Raw genomic sequence first — 24,422 nt, forward strand, 5'->3', positions numbered from 1 at the left:
CCTCAATGTCCATCCATGTTGTCACAAATGGCTGGATTTCGTCATTTCTTATGGCTGAGTAGTATTCCATTGTGTATATATACCACAGCTTCTTTATCCATTCGTCCCTTGATGGGCACTTAGGTTGCTTCCAAGTCTTGGCTATGGTGAATAAGGCTGCAATGAACACAGGGGTGCATGTACCTTTGCAAATTGGTGTTTTCAAGTTCTTTGGATAAATACCCAACAGTGGAATAGCTGGATCATATGGTAGTTCTATCCTTGATTTTTTGAGGAATCTCCATACCGTTTTCCATAGTGGCTGCACCAGTTTGCACTCCCACCAGCAGTGTATGAGAGTTCCCTTCTCTCCACATCCTCTCCAACACATGTTGTTTCCTGTCTTGTTAATTATAGCCATTCTGACGGGCGTGAGGTGATATCTCATTGTTGGTCTTTTTAATTCCATGTTCCAGCCATACATGTCTTTAGTTCCTCCAATGCACCACACTACCTCTCTCCTCCAGACCTCTGCACAGAGCTATCCCTAGGATGTGCCTGGACTCAACAAAATATTTTGTATGGGGCTCTTGTCTATATAAACAATTTGAGCCACCTCAAATTAGCCAGTCAGCATTATCCTGGTTTCATTGTCACACCATCATCCTGTGAAAGAAATTCTTCAGAGGCCGACAGAATAATTTGCTCACCAGGCTGCCCTCCTGGAACCTGGACCAGCCACGGGCCACTGGACCAACTTCATGTGCAAGAGATCCAGAGTTCTTTGTGATGACTGGGCAACCCATGACCAAAAAGGTCATAGAATACCCCATGGGCAGAGACACAGAACCCATGTTGGTCCCCACCCAGGAGATCCTGCAGTCCCCCAGGTATCCTAAGGATTTAGAGTATTTTTAGGAAAGCACTCTAAATCTTGAGTGGCTGTTTTTCTAAAGGTGGTGTTGCCTACCCATGCCATTTCCACTGCATAGAGTCTGTGTTCCCCTTTCACCTACCCAGCTCCCCTCATACCTCAAGTTTCAGCTTATGTTCCCCAAGGAGAGTTTTCCCCGACTCTGCTAACTAGAATCAATTTTCCTTTTCTCATCTATTATAAAATTGTTTCCTTTATATTTAAATAACAACCTATGCAATTACTTACTGTCTATCTTTTCTCATGGGTTGTAACCTTAATGAGTTAAGTCTGTCCTCCCCACACCCATCTTCCCCACATTCTCCAGCACACAGCTCAGAGCCTGTTACATGGTACATACTTAACCGTATTCATGAAAGAATATTTAAAAAATTTTTCCACCTCTATATTGAAAAATGCTACATGCTTCCTGTATGAGTCTCTGTCCTATCTGTATTATTTCAAGTTGGATTGATCTAAAGATATGGAAGTTTTTTATTCATTTAGCCCAACCCAATTTCAAACTTCTATTTACTAATCCTTACACTGTTTTTGACTTTCTAAGGCAATGTGTAAGAAACACAAATTTATAATTATTGCTACTATTAGCTACTGTAGCTAGTATAGTTGTTATAAAATTTGTTCACTGTATTAGGCATTTTACTTGTATTATTTCTCATGCTTATAGCAATTTGAGTAAATAGAATAATTGTTGTTTTGAAGATGAGGATAATGAAGATATTAAAGTATGCTCTAACTTGCCTAAGGTAACACACTTTGTAAGTATAGAGCCAGGTTTCTACCACAAGCTTTCTTACTCCAGAGCTTACATCTTTATATTATCTTAGTACATCAGGGATATAGTTTTTTCGTTGAGATCTTAAAATGCTGTGGAGACACTAAGAAATTTCCATGGATTACTTTATTCAACACACATTTTTTTAATGCATATGGAGCAGCAGGCCCAATACAGCAACAACAACAAAAGAAACTATGTACTCAGTAGTTAGGAGATTAATTCTAGCAGAAAAGATAAACCTGTAAATACACCATTTTGATACATTAGAAAAACAAAGAGGGAAATATGCAAAGAATGATTTGGAAGTAGAAAGAGATATCTAATCTGATCTTATAGGGAATGGAAGGTAACACATAAATTCTGCCTTGAAAGATGAACAAGATTTAGGCTTGTGGAGGAATGAGCAAAGAATATATATGCCAGGCAAAATGCACAAAAGCAAGATAAAAATACACATAAGTAAAAAACATTGGAATACTGATATGCAAATATGATTACATTTCAATTTTTTATAATAGGAATAATTTACTGTCATGCTCATGAAATACCTAATTAATGGAATAGATGGATGTAATTTGAACCTTAAAGTTTAAGATAAATTTACTTACGTGGAGAAGCATGTATAGAGTATGTATATGGTAGTACTGACTAGTTAGGCAAACTGGATTTATTTAATCGACTTAGAATGATTTAAAGGAAGCGATGCTTTAGAAATATTATTTACACTTACATTTTACTAAATAGTTTGTATTAAAGAAATTGGTTAATGGTGCTACAAAATTAAGAGTTTACTGGTCTTGAAAACTGATGTAAGATTGGAACAAGCAAATGGAATTCAGGGAAGATTCATCAATTCATACATTAATAAATCTTGAAAACTATACCATGTGGACTTCTTAGAAATTTAGACAGAATAGTTGATATTAAATTCTCAAGGTAATCAAATGATATATAATAGAAAACTAGAAATCATCTTATTTCAAAGAAATTAAGGTTATAACTTTTGTTTATATAATTGTTGACAATTCATGAAGAAACAAATTATACAATGATTATATCCCAGGCAAGAAATTTTTGGAAATTAGTATAAAAATTAAGTCAAAATGGAATACAAATGTACTCATTAGTATAAAAGAGTCTAGTGAATGGAAAAGTTTTGGAGATCTATAGAAGCTAATTACCAAAAGACATTTTCCTTAGTTAGCCAATTTGGATCCAAAGTAGAAGATGACTAGAGCTTGATAAATGAGGCTCTTAAAATTTAAGGAAAAGGAAACTTGGAAGTACAGAGTGTTTTCTATACAAAGCAGGAGGAACCCTGCACTTCAATCAAGATTAAATTGAGCATTTGCAAGGATTGAAAATGTGGAGAATTCATAATCAACTATCTGTACTCAAGGGAAATAATGGATGCGTCTTGAAAATACTGGCATATTTTTATCAGGGAATCTGAATATTTATTACTCAACATATTTGGCTTTGAAATATATTATACAGTCTGCAACCTCTAAAAAGAAAATATTTTAGGTAGACTAGTGATAAGGCTCCTGCAAGATTCCCAGCCTGAGATGTAGTAGGTTTTCAATGAGAACGTTTTGCCAGGCACCTAAGGACTCAGGGGAAATGAGAGACGGAGGGATGACTGCAGATCACCAGCCGTACTGAGTTCTGAATCCCCTTATTTATACTGTGTATTTTGTATTTTCTTTTCCCCATTAATCATCCTCTTTTGGTAGGCAGAACTTACAACATAAATTCATGCTTTCATGTATTCAATACCGTTTTTATAAAGTAGCAGTCGCCATACACCAAATGATAGGCAGAAATGGCAAAATTACTCTTACGATATGTAGGTAAGGAGCAGGAGAAAAGAGGAATATATTCCCAGGAATATCATTGTAAAAGGAAGCTCTAATTTTGCAGAGTGCCTATTGGATGATTCATAGGCAATCCATTAATTTAGTGATTTCAAGTTCTAAACAAAGGAAAGAAATACAGGTACATTTTTTAAATGGGAGAAAATGTACCACTTGTGATATTTCTGCTGGTCTCATCTAAATTCACAGTGTAATGTTAAATATTATGCTCACTAATAAAATAGAAAGGCATATCAGTAAATGCTTCTATTTTATAAAACTGTACTGTACTAGCTTATGGAAATTACACTTGTAAAATCGTATTGAATTCATCATTTTTTTTCTGCTCCTTTTCCAATACATAGTGCTAATAACCTTTTCCAAGTCTTTCAAATTATCGCTTAGTTTGAAATCATTTTAATTTCTGTTTGCCACTCTGAAATTGTAATGAATGATCTATGAACTGTCATTTATTCTGAGAACTAAATAGTTCATTTGGTTCACCATTTTAATGCTTAGCTGGATTCAGTCTTATACTAGAATATATTTCAGTATAATTATTAAAAGTGACAATACATCTCTTCCATAAATCTCATTATTTCAATAGCACATTAAATTGAAACTCACTGAAATCTAAAAGACTAAAAATGAGATAAATTTTAAAAGAAATTAAAAAGTTTAATGATTTGCAAACTTTTCTTCATTTACAAAAGTGAATTCACATTGTGAATTCAGATTCTTCTGCCTTAATATTCTACCTGCTACTTGATTCTGGCATTTCATTATTAGTAGTATGAAACTGCTATCTAACAGCATCAATATAGTGTTAAAATTGCTCTAATGAGTACAAATGAAACAATTTGTTTACTGTACTTGGTTTTATATTGAAATTTTAAATCCTAGGATAAATCATTGTTTATTGATTCAAAAGATATTGAAGATAGAGTAATCTAATAAAAGAAAAAAATCAAAGATGGATATGACCTTAAAAAATGATTTTCCTTATGAGCAAAAACTATTTCCATATTCTTTTGAGGTAAATTAGTTTTCTCAATTTATAAAGTAATCAGTTAATGATAAATAATTAATGGTTCACTGTACCAGTAGACTCTTTTCTGTGTGTAGCCATTAACATACATTATATGCATGCATAACCAACTTTTACTAAAAAACCTTTTAAGCAGTATATCATATATTAATTTCATATTATATAAAGTATAATTTTATGTCTTTTAACAATCTAAAAGTAAAAATAAATCACAGAGAATATTAATCCACTGAATCTATTGATGATAACTTCCTAGTCCCAGGAAAAAGTTATCTGAAAGTTTCTATTAAGCTCTAAGTACATGCTTCTTAGTAATTCCAAAAAATAATTGCATGATTTTACATATTTTGTGCCAGGGAATCCATATTGCAAGATTTATTCAATGTCTCTTATTTCCATATTATCACAGCTAAAATTGATAGTATATATTCCCAAAGTGCAATACTCTTCTTTCTAATTAAAGCCACTGTCCTAATGCAGGACTTGGTCTTGAATTGTGTGTTATTTTCAGAACTTTTCCCTCATCCATATTCCCCTTAAACATGGACCCAGCTCTAGAGTTTCTCCTTTTTATTATTTTTGTCCAAGATGACTCTTTTCAGATTTGGGTCAGAAGCAACAGGAACTCACCTTCCTTGCTGGTGGGAATGAAAAATGGTAGACACTTGGGAAGACTTTTTGGAAGTTTCTTAAAAATCTAAATGTAGACTTACTATACAATCCAGGATTAATGCTCCTAGGTATTTACCCAAGTGAGTTGAAAAATGTCTATGCAATGAGCTGTGCTCAAATGTTTATAGCAGTATCATTCATAATTGCCAAAAATTGGAGGCAATCAAGATGTCCTTCAATAGGTGAACGGATGAACATTCAAACAATGGAGTATTGTTCAGTGACAAACAGAAATGAGCTACCAAGCCATGAGAAGACATGGAAGAGCATTAAGTACATATTGCTATGATAAAGAAGGCAGTCTGAAAATACTACATACTCTATGATTCCAACTATATGATAGTCTGGAAACTGCAAAACTATAGTGACAGTAAAAATATCAGTAGTTGACAAGGTTTCAGGAAGAGAGGAGAGGGATAAATAGAGGGAGCAGAGGGTTTTTTAGGGCAGTGATTGTTTATGATCCTGTAGTAGTAGATACATGACATTATACATTTGTCAAAATTCATAGAACTGTACAACATATAACGTGAATCCTAACGTAAGCTATGATCTTTAGTTAACAATAATGTGTCAATATTAGTTTATCAGTTGTTACAAATGTATCACACTAATGTAAGATGTTAATAATAGAAGAAACTGAGGGAAAGACGGTGTATATGGGAAGCCTACTTTCTAAACATTTTTTTCTATAATTCTAAAACTGTTCTAAAAAAGTATATTAAATGTAAACATATCAATCATGATAATATTGTATTATTTTGAAGTACAATGTCATGGGACTAGATACATCCTAATGTAAGATTTACTTTTAGGGAATGGATGGATTAGTGGTTTTGTAAAGACCTGCCGGTTAAATACTCACAGAGTCTTCGGCTCAAGTTTTCCTTACCCAGAAGGACATCTTGTACAAACTTGGTGACATGTGGAGTACTGTTTGCAGAAGGTCTAATGTGAGGCTGATGATAGGAATTTTCCTGGAGATAAGCACTGGGCTTCTAGGCAAGAAAAGCAGTGGACCAGGGTCTTGGGCATTGCTCCCCATGCACAGCTCCATGGGTGTTGACTCATGGTTTTGGTCGTATGGTATTGTGCATATTGTAATCTTGTAGTTGGTTGCCTTTCTAAGGATCAAGCGTCGGTTGATGAAATAACTGGCTCCATCCCTATAGAGACATATTCCCTGAACTCAAATGCATGTCTGACCTGTGGCATTAGCCGAAAGTGGTTGGACTTTAAGTCCACAGAGCCATCTCTGGACGGGAGAGGAGCAAGTGGCAGTGGCCATAAAGAAATTTAGCGTGCCGTCAGATACACTTAAATCCTTATATTAAAGGTTCATGTATAAATTTAATAGTTTAGATGATTTCAGTACAGGTCTGCACCCGTCCTCCTCTGGTATTCATGAGACTGATTATTTCCAAAGGGACGGGCCATTTCATTCAGACTCCTATGTGAGAATCTGTAATACCTCTCATTGTGGTGACTGATATTTCAGCTATGATTCAACAAGATTTTATCGGTTTCTTTGTAAATGTTCTCTATCTTGACTATATCATTGTCGATATCCTAGTTGTGATAGCGATATAGTTTAGCAAGATAGTACCTTTAGGGGAAACCGTGTTAAGGACATGTCGGATCTCTCTGTGTTGTTTCTTATCATTGCGTATGAATATACAATGATCTCAAAATAAAAGTTTATAAGAGCAAAAACAAAAAAAAATCTCAACACTTAGTGGCTTAATACAATAACATTCATTTGCTAAAATTTTACAATTTAGTTAAGGCTCAGCAGTGACAGATTTTCTCTGCTATAAGCGATGTCAGCTGGAATAGTAAAACTGGGATTAGTAAAACTGGTAGAAGCCGGTGACTCACTCACATGTGGCAAGTTGGTACTGGCTGCACATTGCTGGGAGCTCAGTTGAGGTTGTGTGCTTCAATTCTCTTCCATGCAAATCTATTCCCATGGTTGCTTGGGCTTCCTCAGACCTTGGTGGCTGGATTCCTAAAGGAAGGATTTGGAAGCCGACAGACCTTCTGAATGCCTTTCTTGGAGTTACCAGAATGAAACTTCTTTTATTTCCAGTCATCAAAGCAGCTACTGATATAGCCTAAATTAAAACACTGTCTCTTGCTTGGAGGAGTGATGTGGGTGTACAGGAAGACACACTATTTACTGGGCCATATTGGAAGACCTGTTACCATCACAATGTGCCCTCTGTCCACAGCAATCGAGTTTATTTTTTAAATCCATTCTACTTCCTGTCAGCAGCATGAAGATGACCACCAAGAGCTGTGAAGGAGTCTGAGATTTTGTCTTACTTGCAAGCTAACAAATTAGCCTGTCGCAATTTCATGGATGCTGGAAGAAGATTCCTTGTAAGAAACAAAGGACCATTTAATACTCATATCAATAGCAGTAAGTCATGCTATCCTCATTTTCTGCCTTAGTATTTTTAAACCCCAACTTCCTCAGGGCAACATGACTTAGGATAAGACAACGCCTGTACGTGCTGTGGTTTGCATTACTGATCTGGTACCCAAGGCCAAGGGATTAGAACTTTTTGAACAAGCAGCAGGCAGTCCTGGTGTGGTTGCTGTGACCTACCTAGTTGCTTATGTAGCTACAGAAACTGCTCAGTCTAAGGAGATATATAAGCCATGCACACTCAAAAGGATGTGCAGGGATGCTCAAGCCCAGGGCAGGCTGCCTCTCCCAACGTGTCTATGTCTGTTAATTTAGTATTTGCTTGATTTATAGATATGTTCTCGGGATGCATCCTTCAAAGAGGCTTGAAATTGCTTCAAATCCAAAGAGGCTTTGCCTCAGAGAAATTTTGTATTTTAATTTTTGAAATTAAATTCTCAACTTGACATTTGTCAGATTATCTTGGTTTTGTGATTTGGGCTTGTTTGTAGGCCCCAAATCTCAGCAAATTACCTTACTCACCACTCAGCACCTAAGTTTATGATAATTTATTTTTCTTGCCCTGCTCTGAGACGGAGGGCAGTTCTGTTTTATCAGACATTGGCAGAAAACGTGATTGGACCACAGATCTACCAGAAGTAGGACTTCTAAGAGATTTTTCCATCTAAACCCTGAGTTCTACCTCTTTTTCTTCATGTCTTATCAGACTTAAAAACCAAATTTCATCTTCACTGATTTTGCAAATGCCCTCAGAGCAAAGTTAGCTACTATATTTCTTAATTCTTGACTTGACTGTTTTGCTTATTTTTTTTTATTTTATCTGAAGGTTACTTAATATTTTGCCAGCTTATCATTTACAAATATATTTTATTTAAAATTTTTAGTTGCTGTCAATGGGAGGGTCATTCCAAGTCTCCTGATTTTCACAATATTGAAAGTGGAAATGGAAGGCCCTCTTTTACTTGTTTTTATGAGAAATCACAACATAGAAAGCCTGAACATTTCATAACACAATGTGAGATTAAAATCACAAAAGATTTTATGGTTTGTTCATTTTTCTTATTATAATCTACAGGAGTGATTCCATGAAAATGGAACAGTATTATCTTTGTTTTATCATGCTCTGCTACTGACAGTTTAGCAAGGCCATAGTTTATAGATTAAGGAAGTATTATAACTTGGCAAATCACCAACAATTTTTTGTACTTCTTTCACATAATTGTCCCAGTTCCTTGGCATAAGTGCACATGAATTGCTTGATCTTTTTTATCTTATAGTACAGGCTATTTAGCAGTTAGAATGTGTGCCTAAGTATTTGTTGGAGAACAAGATACTACTAGGATTATAGGAAAATCAAATAACTTATTTTAATATTAGAGGAAATTCAGTGAAGATTTTGTTAGAAGCCTTTTTTATCTATTACAGTTATTACAAGGGTAAAAAAAAGAAAGAGAGGGGAGTGATGTCAGCATCATGGTGGAGTGAGCTTTCCTGTAAACTCTTCACCTGATAAGATGCAACAAAAGGAACAGTCACAAACCAACAATGGACTCCTAGACAGCAAAAAGCAAGATCAGAAAGATCCACACTGCTGCACATCTGAGAGTGGAACATGCTGGGCCCCTGGAGGAAGTGGGGAGAGGTAAGGAGAACTCCTCTCCCTCCCCATCAGATCAGCGATCTCAGTCCACAGCTCCCAGAGAGGGCGGAGAGGCATCACTCTGCAGGGAAACCGTAGCTCTTTGGGCTCTCTTAGCCAGTGGGAAACTCCCACAAAGAGGACTCAAAACTGCTACAGGGGTACCATCAACATCTGAGCACTCCAGGAGAGCAGATAACAAGGGGCGAGCAAGAAGCCCCCCACGCCAGGAATCCAGCATGCAAAAGAGAGAGCCCTCCCCCACCTCGCATGCTGGACACTGCAGCTCAGCTGACCAGACCAGACCAAGTGGCCAGCGGATCGCAGAAAACAGGCGGGGGAGAGCACAGGGGGCTCAGAATACACAGCCCTTAACGCTCACATGGTGGCGGTTAAGGCAACCAGATCAATGGCAACCAGATATTTCTAGGATGAGGAAAAATAAAGCCAATACAGGAACCACAATGCAAAGGTACATGAAATCACCAGACTGGAAGGAAAACGACAAGCACCCAGAAACCAACCCTGAAGACATAGAAATCCATAACCTAAATGACAGAGATTTCAAAATAGCTATCATAAAAAAACTCAATGAAATACAAGATAACACAGACAAACAATTCAATGAGATTAGGAATTTCTTCACAAAAGAGATAGAAATCATAAAGAAAAACCAGTCAGTACTGATGGAGATGAAGAACACAATGGAGGAGATAAAGGAGAATCTGGAATGTTTAAAGAACAGAGTTGACAACGTGGAGGAAAGAATTAGCATTATAGAGGATAGGAATACAGATATAATCCAGATGGAAGAGGAGAGAGAACTAAGACTAAAAAGAAATGAAGAATGTCTCTGAGAAATATCTGACTCTATTAGGAAATGTAACATAAGAATTATAGGTATTCCTGAGGGGAAAGAGAGGGAAAGAGGAACAGAGAGCCTATTCAAGGAAATAATATCTGAGAACTTCCCAAATCTGGGGAAGAAGCAGAAATACCAGTAAGCGAAGCCAATAGGTCACCTAAATACGTCAACAGGCAAAGGCCAACTCCACGACATATAGTGGCAAGCCTGGCCAAAGTCAATGACAAAGAAATAATATTAAGGGCAGCTAGGCAAAAACAAAAAAATAATGTACAAACGAACTCCCATCAGGCTCTCAGCAGATTTCTCAACAGAAAGTTTACAGGCTAGGAGAGACTGGAATGATATATTCAAAATACTGAAAGACAAAAACTTTCAGCCAAGAACGCTCTATCCAGCAAAAATTTCCTTCAAATATGATGGAGAAATAGTAACATTCCCAGATAAACAAAAGCTAAGGGAGTTCATGGCCACGAGACCCCCACTACAAGAAATACTCAAGAAGGCCCTCAGGCCTGAAAAAAAAGAAGAGAAAGGGAATACAAAGCTTGGAGCAAGGAGAAAAGTAGGTAGAGAATATCTGAAAAATAGTAGATCTTTACCAGAATAGGTTAGCAACCACTTAAATACCAAAATCAAAGATCAAAGGAAGGAAATCACCAAAAATAAATTTAACCTCATCACTGTAAACACACACCCACTACACAAGATAGAATAATGTATAACAAGAAGGACTTAGAAGCAGAAGAGGAAAGTCATTGAATTGATTTAGTATAAGGAAATAAGAGGCCATCAGAAAATGGACTATCTCATACACAAGATTTTTTATACAAACCTCAAGGTAACCACTAAACAAATAATCAAAACAAAATCACATATGATAAACAAAGAGAAAACTAGAAGAGTCATAAGGCAGAACAACCAAACTGAATCAGCAGTCCGAAACAAATGGGACAAGAAACAAAGGAAATGCAAACATACTGGAAAATAAGTGACAAAACAGCAACATTAAGCCCTCATATATCAATAATTACCCTAAATGTAAATAGATTTAACTCTCCCATTAAAAGATACAGAGTGACAGCATGGATTAAAAAGCAAGACCCAACAGTATACTGCCTCCAGGGAACACATCTCAGCTATAAGGGCAAGCACAGGCTCCCAGTGAAAGGACAGAAGACAATACTCCAAGCTAATGGCAAACAAAAGAAAGCAGGTATAGCCATACTCATATCAGACAAAGTAGACTTCAAGATAAAACAGGTTAGAAGAGACAAAGAAGGGAAATATATAATGATAAAAGGGACACTCCACCAAGAAGATTTATCAATTATACATATATATGCACCCAAAATACATAAAGCAACTATTAACAAACCTAAAAGAAGACATTAACAACAACACAATAATAGTAGGGGATCTTAATACCCCACTTACATCAATGGATAGATCATCCAGACAAAAGTCAATAAAGAAATAGTGGACTGAAATGAAAAACTGGACGAGATGGACCTAGTAGACATATACAGAGCACTCCATCCAAAAACAGCTGACTACACATTCTTCTCAAGCACACATGGAACATTCTCAAGGATAGACCATATGTTGGGAAACAAAGCAAGCCTCAATAAATTTAAGAAGATTGAAATCATAACAAGCATCTTTTCAGACCATAATGCTATGAAACTGGAAATCAATCATGAAAAAAAAACTGGGAAAGTGACAAAAATGTGGAGATTAAACAACATGCTACTGAACAACCAATGGATCATTCATGAAATTAAAGGAGAAATCAAAAACTATCTGGAAACAAACAAAAATGAAAATACGCCATACGAAACCATATGGGATGCAACAAAAGTGGTCCTGAAAGGGAAACTCATAGCGATACAAGCCCACCTTAACAAACAAGAAAAAGCCCAAATAGGCAACCTTAAATTACACCTAACAGAACTAGAAAAAGAAGAACAAACAAAGCCCAAAGCCAGCAGAAGGAGAGAAATAATAAAAATCAGAGCAGAAATAAATGAAATTGAGACCAAAAAAATGGTAGAAAGGATTAACGGAACAAAGAGTTGGTTCTTTGAGAAGATAAACAAAATCGACAAACCCTTAACCAGGCTTACTAAGAAAAAAAGAGAAAAGGCTCAAGTAAATGAAATTAGAAATGAAAGAGGAGCAATTACAGCCCATACCATGGAAATACAGAGAATTATGAGAGAATACTATGAGAAATTATATGTCAAATAATTGGACAATCTAGAAGAAATGGATAAATGCTTAGACTCATACAACCTCCCAAAACTGAACCAAGAAGAAATGGAGAATCTGAATAAACCAATCACAAGTAAAGAGATTGAAATAGTAATCAAAAACCTCCCAAAAAACAAAAGTCCAGGACCAGATGGCTTCTCCAGTGAATTCTACCAAACATTCAAAGAAGATTTAATACCCATCCTTCTCAAACTATTCCAATAAATAGAGGAAGATGGAACACTTCCTAAGTCATTCTACGAGGCCAACATCATCCTGATACCAAAGCCAGACAAAGACAATAGAAAGAAGGAAAATTACAGACCAATATCGCTGATGAATATAGATGCAAAAATCCTCAACAAAATATTGGCAAACCGAATACAGCAATACATTAAAAAGATCATACACCATGATCAAGTGGGATTTATACGGGACGCAGGGATGGTTCACCATCCACAAATCAATCAACGTGATACACTACATCAACAAAACAAAGAATAAAAAACCACATGGTCATCTCAATAGACGTAGCGAAGGCATTTGACAAGATACAACATGCATCTATGATAAAAACTCTCAACAAAATCGGTATAGAAGGAAAGTACCGCAACATAATAAAGGCTATTTTTGACAAACCCACAGCCAACGTCGTACTCAACGGGGAAAGACTGAAAGCCATTCCTCTGAGAACAGGAACAAGGCAGGGCTGCCCACTCTTACCACTCCTATTCAACATAGTACTGGAGGTTTTGGCCAGAGCAATTAGGCAAGAAAAAGGAGTAAAATGAATCCAAATAGGCAATGAAGAAGTGAAACTCTCACTATTTGCAGATGACATGATTTTATATATAGAAAACCCAAAAGAATCAGTTGGAAAACTATTAGAAATAATCAACAACTACAGCAAAGTTGCAGGGTATAAAATCAATCTAGTAAAATCAGTTCTATTTCTGTATGCTAATAACAAACTAACAGAAAGAGAGCTCAAAAAGATAATACCATTTACAATTGCATCAAAAAGAATAAAATATCTAGGAATAAATCTTACCAAGGAGGTGAAAGACCTATACAATGAAAACTAGGAGACATTATTGAAAGAAATCGAAGATGACATAAAGAAATGGAAAGATATCCCATGCACATGGATTGGAAGAATAAACATAGTTAAAATGTCTATATTACGTAAAGCAATCTACAGATTCAATGCAATTCCAATCAGAATCCCAATGACATTCTTCACGGAAATAGAAAAAAGAATACTAAAATTCATATGGGGCAAGAAAAGACCCAGAATAGCTAAAGCAATCCTAAGAAAAAAGAACAAAGCAGGAGGCATCACAATCCCTGACTTCAAAACATACTGCAAAGCAATAGTAATCAAAACAGCATGGTACTGGTACAAAAACAGACACACAGATCAATGGAACAGAATTGAAAGCCCAGAAATAAAACCACACATATACATACACCTAATTTTCGAGAAAGGAGCTAAGAACATACAATGGAGAAAGGAAAGTCTCTTCAATAAATGGTGTTGGGAAAACTGGACAGCCATGTACAAAAGAATGAAAGTGGACCATGTGCTATCGCCATTCACAAAAATTAACTCAAAATGGATCAAAGACCTAAAGGTGAGACCTGAAACTATAAAATTCGTAGAAGAAAATATAGGCAACACACTATTTGACATGGGTCATAAAGGAATCTTTTTGGATGACATGCCTACCCAGACTAGGGATACTAAAGAAGAAATAAGCAATTGGGACCTTATCAGATTAAAGAGCTTCTACAACACAAATGAAACCAGAATCAAGATGAACAGACAACCCACCAGCTGGGAGAAAATATTTGCAAAACATATATCTGACAAGGGGTTAATCTCCATAATATATAAAGAACTCACACAACTGAACAACAAAAAAACAAACAACCCTATCTAAAAATGGGCAGAGGAAATGAACAGACACTTCTCCAAGGAAGATATACAGATGGCCAATAGGCACATGAAAAGATGTTCAACATCACTAATCATTAGGGAAATGCAAATCAAAACTACAGTGAGATATCACCTCATGCCCGTTAGAATGGCTATAATCACCAAGACAAAAAACAACAAATGTTGGAGAGGATGTGGAGAAACAGGAACCCTCATACACAGCTGGTGGGAATGCAAACTGGTGGAACCTCTATGGAAAACAGTAAGGAGATTCCTCAAAGAATTAAAAATAGAAATACCCTATGATCCAGCTATCCCATTACTGGGACTCTATCCAATGCACCTGAAATGAACAATCCAAAGAGGCTTATGCACCCCTATGTTCATTGCAGCATTATTCACTGTAGCCAAGAAGTGGAAGCAACCTAAGTGTCCCTTGACTGATGATTGGATCAAGAAGATGTGGTATAATTATACAATGGAATACTACTCAGCCATAAAAAAAGACAAAATTGTCCCATTTGCAACAACATGGATGGGCCTGGAAGGTATTATGTTAAGTGAAATAAGCCAGAAAGAGAAAGACAAACACTGTATGATCTCACTCATATGTGGAATATAAACCCACACATGGATAGAGAAAACTGTATTGTGGCTACCAGGGGCAATGGGGTGGGGGGTGGGCACAAGGGGTGTAGGGAGACATATATATGGTGATGGACAAACAGAAATGCACAACCCAAAATTTCACAATGTTATAAACTATTAAAACATCAATAAAAAAAAAGAGAGAGAATTTTTAAAAGCTTAGTCTCCAAGCTACTTGGTGTTTATCATGTGGATTCAGGTTTGAAGTGACTGGGGTCTGAGAACTAGGTTCAATGGCTGCCTTACATTACCAGAATACTAAATGACTTACTACCTCTTCCCTTCGGAAAGCTTCACAACATATCCAACATTGAGTACCCACAAAGTTAAGAAGGCTTGACAATGGGTTGTGAAATATCTCCATAGATCACCCAGTCTACCCTTCTTAACAATGCTTTCCCCACGCACGCAGAGGACAGGAAGATTAGCTCACCCCCTTTTAAGCCCAGGGATTTAGCTAAAGATTGGACTTCACTGCCAACATCATTATTATGGTGGAAAGCAACTTTTTCTGTAACCATAGTCATAACTACAGAAAAGGGGAGGGAAATCTCTATTAGCCATGAAAAACAGGCAAGTGCCATCAGTAGTCCTAAAATTTGGGAGAAGCACATGTAAGAAAAGAGACTTCCTATTCTAAATCCTTTGGAGAAACACATGTAAGAAATAGACCACTTATCCTAAATCCAGAGATGGTCAATTAAGGTTTTCCAAAATATATCCAGCTAAAAACATAGAAAAATTAGAGAAAATGTAATTTTGAAAGTCCTGAAAAGAATATTTGCAAGGAAGAAAGAAAAAATTTCCAGATGACTTATACAAATGAGGGAATTGAAAAGCAGTAGGGTAACGTCGGAGCTGGAGTATACATTATTTTATCAATTCCAGAAGACTAGAAGCTGATTGAAAAGATATTTTATTCCTTCATAAAAGAAGTTGCTGAATGAAATGATATCCCTCTTCTGTCTTTTTCTTCCTTCTTTGGATCTCTTCTGTGAGAACAAAATAAGCAGGCCTAGAACATAAATCTTATAGATTCATAGGCACAGTTAAGTGTTGTTTGTTTGTGTTTCAACAGACGTCAATGGTATTTTTTAATATATTGTTTTATCTTATTTTTGTGACAAAATCTTTATAGCTCATGGATACATTCAAAGGCATGTCTCAAATTTGAAGGTATGTCTTGAAACTGGTGATTTTTTAAATAACTGTAAGTATTTTTTATTCATAAAAATTATTTTCTCGTGTTTAAATAATATTCACATGTTGTCTTTCAGTATTTTATTACTTTGTTTTAGTTTGTAGCAATAAGCAAGAATTGATTGTTTTCATTTTTCTATGAAAGTATACTTAAGCACCAGACTTCGAGCCAGAAATGTTAGCTCTGACTCTGTAACTGTCAACCTGTTCAGTTTTGAATAAGACAATTAACCTGATTTTCTTCAAAAGCACATAGTGTGTAAAGTGGGGTGTTTTGGATCCAAACAGAAAGGGCTTGGGATCTTTGATTCATGCCTTACAAGCTGAATTAGCTTTGACAAACAATGTAAATTCTCTGATGCAGTTTTCTTAGCTTTAAAATGTGAATAATAATACCTACCTAATAGTTTTGTTGTAAGGATTTCTTGTAATAATCCATAAATACTTAGCAAACATGGTAAGAACTCAGTAAACAGTAACTGAAGTATATTATTTTAATATTTCAATTACTATTAATATCTATCTCATAGAGTTTTTGAAAGGGCAAATTAAATATGTTATTTAAAGTATATCCCATGGGTCTTAAAAAAGTTAGTTTTCTTTCCTTCTATTGTCCCTAATCTGCCTACATTTATCAGTAAGAATATATCAACCTCTATAATTAGCAAAATAATTATTATGGAGTAAATTAGGAAAAAATATCATTTAAATAAAAAGTGCTTGATTTGTTTTAGAATTTAATTTTAAATTATTGCATGCATCAGCACCAATTTTATTGGTCCATTTTATTGAGGCACAGAAAATGTAGGTAACTTGCATGCCTATACACAATTACTATGTAAAAGATGTGTGGTGCAAAACTGGGAAAGACTGCTTACAGAGCTTGCACTATTAAACCACAGTGTTATAGCTCTCCTGGCTTGTGAGCACTCAAATTGAGGATGTAAATTATAATGAAATCTTTAGTAGTCAGAACATAGTCATTAGCATGTTCATGTCAATCTGGCTTAAAAAAAGCTTTTGCTAATTCATTTGCATATTCTTGCTTAGTCCAGAATTTTTTCAGTTCTTTTCATTATTATTGAAGAAGTTCTTGACGATAAAAAACAACTTTTAAATTGTTTTACTATCACACTTTTTAAAGTGTAATATAGGGCCAGCCCCGTGGCTTAGTGGTTAAGTGCGCATGCTCCGCTACTGGCGGCCCGGGTTCGGATCCCAGGTATGCACCGACGCACCGCTTCTCTGGCCACACTGAGGCGGCGTCGCACATACAGCAACTAGAGGGATGTGCAACTATGACATACAACTATCTACTGGGGTTTTGGGGAAAAAAGGAGGAGAATTGGCAATAGATGTTAGCTCAGAGCCAGTCTTCCTCAGCAAAAAGAGGACGATTAGCATGGATGTTAGCTCAGGGCTGATCTTCCTCACAAAAAATAAATAAAAAATAAAGTGTAATATATATATTTGTAATTTATATATATAAAGTATAATATGATATATATTTCCAAATTCCACAAGATAAAATGTATAGTTAGTATTGCAAGATATTTCCAGGTAAGATATTTAGAGTCATATCATTAATTGTTTTCCCAATCAGTTATGGAAAATAATCCATGTACTATTCATCCATCAAATGATTAAATTGCTTTTGGTATAAAAAGCTCCAAGTAAAATTGTCTTTTGTAAATACTATTTTCGAGAGCCACTATTTAATAAAATTGAACAATGCGTACATAATATATGCAGATCAAACATTTTCTTCATTTACTAAGTAATATGGATATATGATCAAGTTTTAGATATAATCTGTTTAGCAGAAAATCATGAGAACAAATTCTTTGCTACGTTATTCGATTATCACCTTTTTTGGTGCTTTTTTTTTTCCTTTTTTCTAAGGAAGATTAGCCCTGAGCTAACATCTGTGCCAATCTTGCTATACTTTACATGTGCGTTGCCACCACAACGTGGCTGACGAGTGGTGTATGTCCGTGCCTGGGATCCGAATAGGTGAACCTGGGCCGCCAAAGCGGAATGCGCCAAATTTAACCACTACACCATGGGGCCGGCACCAGCTTCTTTGGTACTATTTCTAATCATAATTTTACTGTTTGATCATTACTATTGAATTCCTCAAAAAAATTAAAACTGATATTATTTCAAGAGTTTTAGAAGCACCTCAGTAAGCCATGGTAGGATAAGGGCAGTATACTGGCCATTAAAAAATGGCAATAGTGGGGCCAGCCTGGTGGTGTAGTGGTTAAGTGTGTGCTGCGCTCTGCTTCAGCAGCCCAGAGTTCACGGGTTCAGATCCCCAGCACACACTGACACACCGCTTGTCAAGCCATGTTGTGGTGGTGTCCCATATAAAGTAGAGGAAGATGGGCACAGATGTTATCCCAGGGCCAATCTTCCTCAGCAAAAAGAGGAGGATTCGCATCAGATGTTAGATCAGGGTTAATCTTCATCACACACACACAAAAAAATGGCAATAGTAGTTGCAAGGGACTCAAATGTGTTCATTTCCACAAAACATTTAATGAATCCTTATAAACTACATCGTTGAAACTGATTAATTGAAGATCTAAGGATAATAGGAGAAAATGCAAGTTTTTAGAGAAATACAGGGGATTGTGGAAAAAAACATATACATTTGTTTATTTTAAAATTTTAGGGGCCAGCCCTGTGCCTTAATGGTTAAGTGCGCACTCTGCTACTGGTGGCCCGGGTTCGGATCCCGGGCGTGCACCGACACACCGCTTGTCCAGCCATGCTGTGGCGGCATCCCACATACAGCAACTAGAAAGATGTGCAACTATGACATACAACTATCTACTGGGGCTTTGGGGAGAAAAAAGGAGGAGGATTGGCAATAGATGTTAGCTCAGAGCCCGTCTTCCTCAGCATAAAGAGGAGGATTAGCATGGATGTTAGCTCAGGGCTGATTTTCCTCACAAAAAAAAAAAAAAGATTCAAATTTTATTGTTATTTCCAGTTATTCTAATAGCTAATTTGGTATTGATATGATATATCTTGTAATCTTTACTTTTAAAGACAATAGCTATTGATTTGCATCATTCCAGACCAGTCCTAATTAGCTTATCTCATCAGAACATGAAATGTCTCTAATATTTTTATGTGATAACTGGGGAAATTTGATTTGCATTCCCAAAATAAATAAGTAGAATGTTTATTTGCTTGTGTTTTGTTGTTGTAGCTTTTAAAAAATATTTCCCACTGAAATATTAGTGCCCTTCCGCTCATTTATTCTCAAAAAAATTTTTTTGTATAAACACCAAGGAAGCACCAAGACTTCCTTTGGAAGTCAGAAATATAATTTCTTTCTTTTTTTTTTTTTTTGTGAGGAGGACCAGCCCTGAGCTAACATTCAGTGCCAATCCTCCTCTTTTTTGCTGAGGAAGACTGGCCCTGAGCTAACATCCGTGGCCATCTTTCTCTACTTTATATGGGACGCCCCCACCACAGCATGGCTTAACAAGTGGTGCATCTGTGCGCGCCCGGGATCCCAACCAGTGAACCCCCGGGCTGCAGCAGTGGAGGGCGCGCACTTAACTGCTTTTCCACCGGTCTGGCCCCTAGAAATATAATTTCTCATATTGATAAGCTTGCATTGAGTTTAAGCCAGGGAACTTGCTTCCTAACTTATTCAAAAGATAGTAAACAAAGATCTTCATAAAATAATCTAACTTGTGAAAGAAAAATGAAAGTTTATGAAAGTCTAGGGGGAAGTATCTTTTAATCGACTCTATGTATACAGGAATGATTATAGCGCTGTTTTGAGTTTTTGTGTGTGTTTTTTTTTAATTATTTTGAAGAGGTGCTATTTTTTAAATGTAAGTGAAAGGAATTTCTAAATTGGGGATAGGACATTACTCCAAATTAAAAAAAACCCTTAAAGTGTAAAATTTTGAGGGTTTAACTGATTTTTTTATTATTTTGAATGAATAGTAATTAACGTTTTCTTTTGTGCTATTTAACTTAAGCAGTTAGAACCACAATCAATACAAAGTAAACATATTTTATTCTCATACATTATGTTCAAAGGACACAAAATTACTGAGTTCTTTCTACAGCTGTAAAGCACATAAGAGTTATTCTGGGATTAATTTTCTGGGGTGAAATAAATATAGCAGTGAAACAATGAAGAATACTTTAATGACTACAGACAGACCCTTTGGTTGAAGATACAAGTGAGTTAACTATGAACTTCTCTTGTTCTTTTGGTTGCTGGGAGCTATCAAAGCCTCAGTAAATTTCTGTCTGTGAACAAGTGTAATCTATTGACATATGCACACTCATGAGATGGGAAGAATCACAGATGGGAAACGTGGGACATTACAGATTTAGACAGGCTTTCCTTCAGTGGAAATATTAGCAAGCTACAAACTATCTGATATTATACAGAGAAAATAGCACTTGATAACTAACTTTTTAAAAGAGAATTTAAGTGGCCTTGTTCTCATTTTTAATTTAATAAAACAATTTGATATATGCATTCTTAATGATATTTTAATATAAGAAAATTTTTTAAAGTTTTGAAGTTCAGGTCAGAACATCCTAATGTCTCATTGTAGTTTGATTTGCATTTTTTTATCTTGAATTTCATCTCATTTGATGGACTATAGATTAGATAATAGCGTTGTATCAATACTAATTTCCTGATTTTAATTGTTCTGTGATTATGAGAATGTGCTCTTAGAATATACTTATTGAGGTATTAAGGGATAAAGGGTCACAGTAAAGTGTCAGTTACCTACAACTTATTCTCAATGTTTAGAAGCAATAGTATTTATATACATATATTATTATGTGATTATTATATCATATAGATAAATGATAGGTGGATAAGAGAACAATAAAGCAAATAAGCTAAAATGTAAAAAATTTGTGAATCTGGGTAAAACGCATATGAGAATTTTTTATGATATTCTTACAGCATTCCTGTTACTTTGATATTATATCTAAATAAAATATTGTTAGAAAACAAAACAAAACTCTAAGCCACCAGGGAGGGCCTGGCATTAGCTGCAATTTAGTTACGTTTATGAACTCAAACTTTCTCATCATTGCTCGATTCTGATGTTTTTCTTTTCTTGCCAGCTCTTTGGCTACTTGTTCTGCCATACTCCCAAAATAACAAGTTAAAAATTTTATTTGTGGTAATGATGATTCAAACTAATATCTAAATATAAGTGAATACTGAACATTTAATTTATTAATCAAAGTATATTTCACTACACTTCTTTTATACATTAATTACCATTTCATAGTTTATTTTATTTGGGGTGATTTTTTTCATTAATTTTCTTATGAACTAAAATACTCCATGAGACTTTTGCAACAAAACTGTACAGGTTAGTATGAAGCTAAGCTGTCTTAGAAAACAATAAGATTTGCAGATCAATGTCATTCCTTATTAAGCACCAAGATATGATTTAATAATTATCAGTTTTCTGATTTGGGACCACATTTTAATTTTAAATAACCACTTCAATTATTACCTTCCCTTATTGATCTTTGTCTCATACAAGCAAAATTAACTAGATTTTCTAAATACTGGAATAGACAAAACCAAAGATTTGATGGCACTTTGTAATATTGCATGTGTTATAGGTAGTCTCTGTTCTCACAAATCGTGTGAATGGGAAAAAAATCAGGGAGTAGAATAAAAGTCAAAAGGGAAAAGAGAAACATATGGCCACAAATATTTAGCAAATTTTCTTTGAAAGTATTTCTTAATGTCAGCCAATCATCCGGAATAAAGTGACTTGAATAAGGGGTAGGGATAGAGCAAAAAAAAAATCATTTAAAATTACAATTATAAGCGCAAGAATCTAGCATGATGTTAGTTTGCACCGGCAATGCTTATTTGCTAATAAATGCCACATAGAGTTAGAACGTATTTGTTTGTGTAGATTTAACTTCAATCTTTAGTTGTTGTAAAGATAGTTTAGTTATTGTAAAGATAAAGACTTGATTTCAGAGAATTATAAAGGTAGATTCATATTGAGAAAAATATCATAGATTGAAATTTTCTATCTATATTTGAGAGTAAATTCAAAATAATTTCACATGGTCCCATACCTAAATTATTTACCCTACATAGTTAGTCATGCAAATAAAATTATAACACTGATAGAGAATGTATTATATTTTTCAGACACAATTTTACAGAAAACAGACATATGTTTTTAACTAAACATAATATGACTTTGTGTTTCAAAGATAATGGACTATTTAGTGTTGGGATAAGAAAATAAAAAAATGGGAGATTTCCAAATATTGTCCTATTTTATCATCGATTTAAAATATTCAAATTCATGTGATAAAGAGTATGTTAAATTCTACAGATGTACAAAGTTTTGGAAAATAATTTTAAATAAAGAGTAAAGTTTTAAAAAGTATATAAATGCTTCCATGAAAATGAAATTATTGAAATACTTCTCTTAAAACAAACACGTTATTGACAAAAAAAAGTCTTTGGTACATAGAATTGTAGAAGTTTTTTGTGGTTTCTTTTTCTGATGTAATTTTCAAATATATTTCCATATACTGACTATGGCTAACATGACTTATTTGGAGAGGCTTATAAACTGGAAATTACAGTACATCTATTTTGAACAAATAAAAGCAGCCTGGACAAATTCTTTTTTCCTATCAAAGAAATATTCAGAGTACTCCCAAAGAACAAGAGAAGCACTTTTCTTGAAGGAAGCTTCATTTAACATTGTCTTTTAAAGACCAAAGGGACATTCTTCCCAATAATACAGGTAGGTAATAAAATACAAATAGAAAAACCACTTCAGGCTATAACAAAATATACCAGCATGGGTTTATGTTGTTTTTCCTATACCCTATAAAAAGTCAAAATCCCACTTGTTTCAATTTTTTCAAAGACTTAGTAAAAATCAACAAAATCTGTTCAAGTTTATGCCTCCTCTGCATTACCTCCCACAATCATCATAAACTGTAGTTTTCTAGACTTTAGATTTGAGGAACAGAACTAGGCAATATTTACTTATAAGTTTAGAAATAAATCAATTGGCAGTTCATATTCTATCAAAAGGGTCTTATTTTACTCTGTCAATTTTTCTATATTTTATACAAAGTTATAAATTGTGTGCAGAGATAATGAATATATAATTAAGCAATTCAGTATTTATTGTGTATTTTATGTATCATGCTATATGATAATATATTATCATATATCTGATATACATATTATCACGTATATCATAATAAAGCCTTACTAGAAAATATTGTTGTATAAATCTGTAAATTCAGCCTTGAGGTGTCTCACCTAAAACCTTAATAAAATTGACAACAGCAACAACAATAATGAAAGAATTACAAACTTGCACTTATAAGATAAGTAAGTTCTAGGGATCTAATGTAGAGCATGGTGACTATAATTAATAATACTGTATTGTATACTTGGAATTTGCTAAGAGAGTAGATCTTCAGCATGCTCACACATACAAAAAATAACTATGTGAGGTGATGGATGTGTTAATTAGCTTGACTGTGGTAATCATTCACAATGTATACCTATATGAAATCGTCACACTGCACACTTTAAATATATTGCAGTTTTATTTGTCAGTTGTACCTCAATAAAGCTGGACCCTCACCCCCAAAAAAGAGGAAAGCTAGTATGATTAACTCTAAGTTAAAAACCCAACCTTGTGCCACAAATCCAGGATTGCCTACAAACAGAAGAGCTTATATGAATCTTTGGGACATTTACCTTAAAACTCCTACCTACAAAGGAACAATTGAAGTTAGAATAAAGTCACTGATCCCTGCTGAATTAGCACATCAGATTATAGTCTATTTAGAGTAGAAATTCAACCCTTCATATTGGGACAAGAAAATATTATAGTGAAATATAAAATTGCCACAGTCTATAATAGAGATTAATGCGAAAGTAATGTCAATGCAGTACAAGTGTGTATATTGAACAGGGATAGATTAGTATCAATATTACAGAAAATTAAGTTTTCAGAAGACAAGTTTTTTAATTTCAGGCAGAATTCATGAGAAATTATGAAAAGATGGAAACAGATGGAAGCTAGAAATCAAGTGGGACAATAGAGTTTCCACTTACAGATAACTGTTCCCCTGTATTAGAAAGTAGAATAAGTGGAACAGAGAAC

This window comes from Ceratotherium simum, chromosome 12 (assembly GCF_057802395.1).
Source record: "Ceratotherium simum simum isolate JZ-2026a chromosome 12, ASM5780239v1, whole genome shotgun sequence".
NCBI lineage: Eukaryota > Metazoa > Chordata > Mammalia > Perissodactyla > Rhinocerotidae > Ceratotherium > Ceratotherium simum.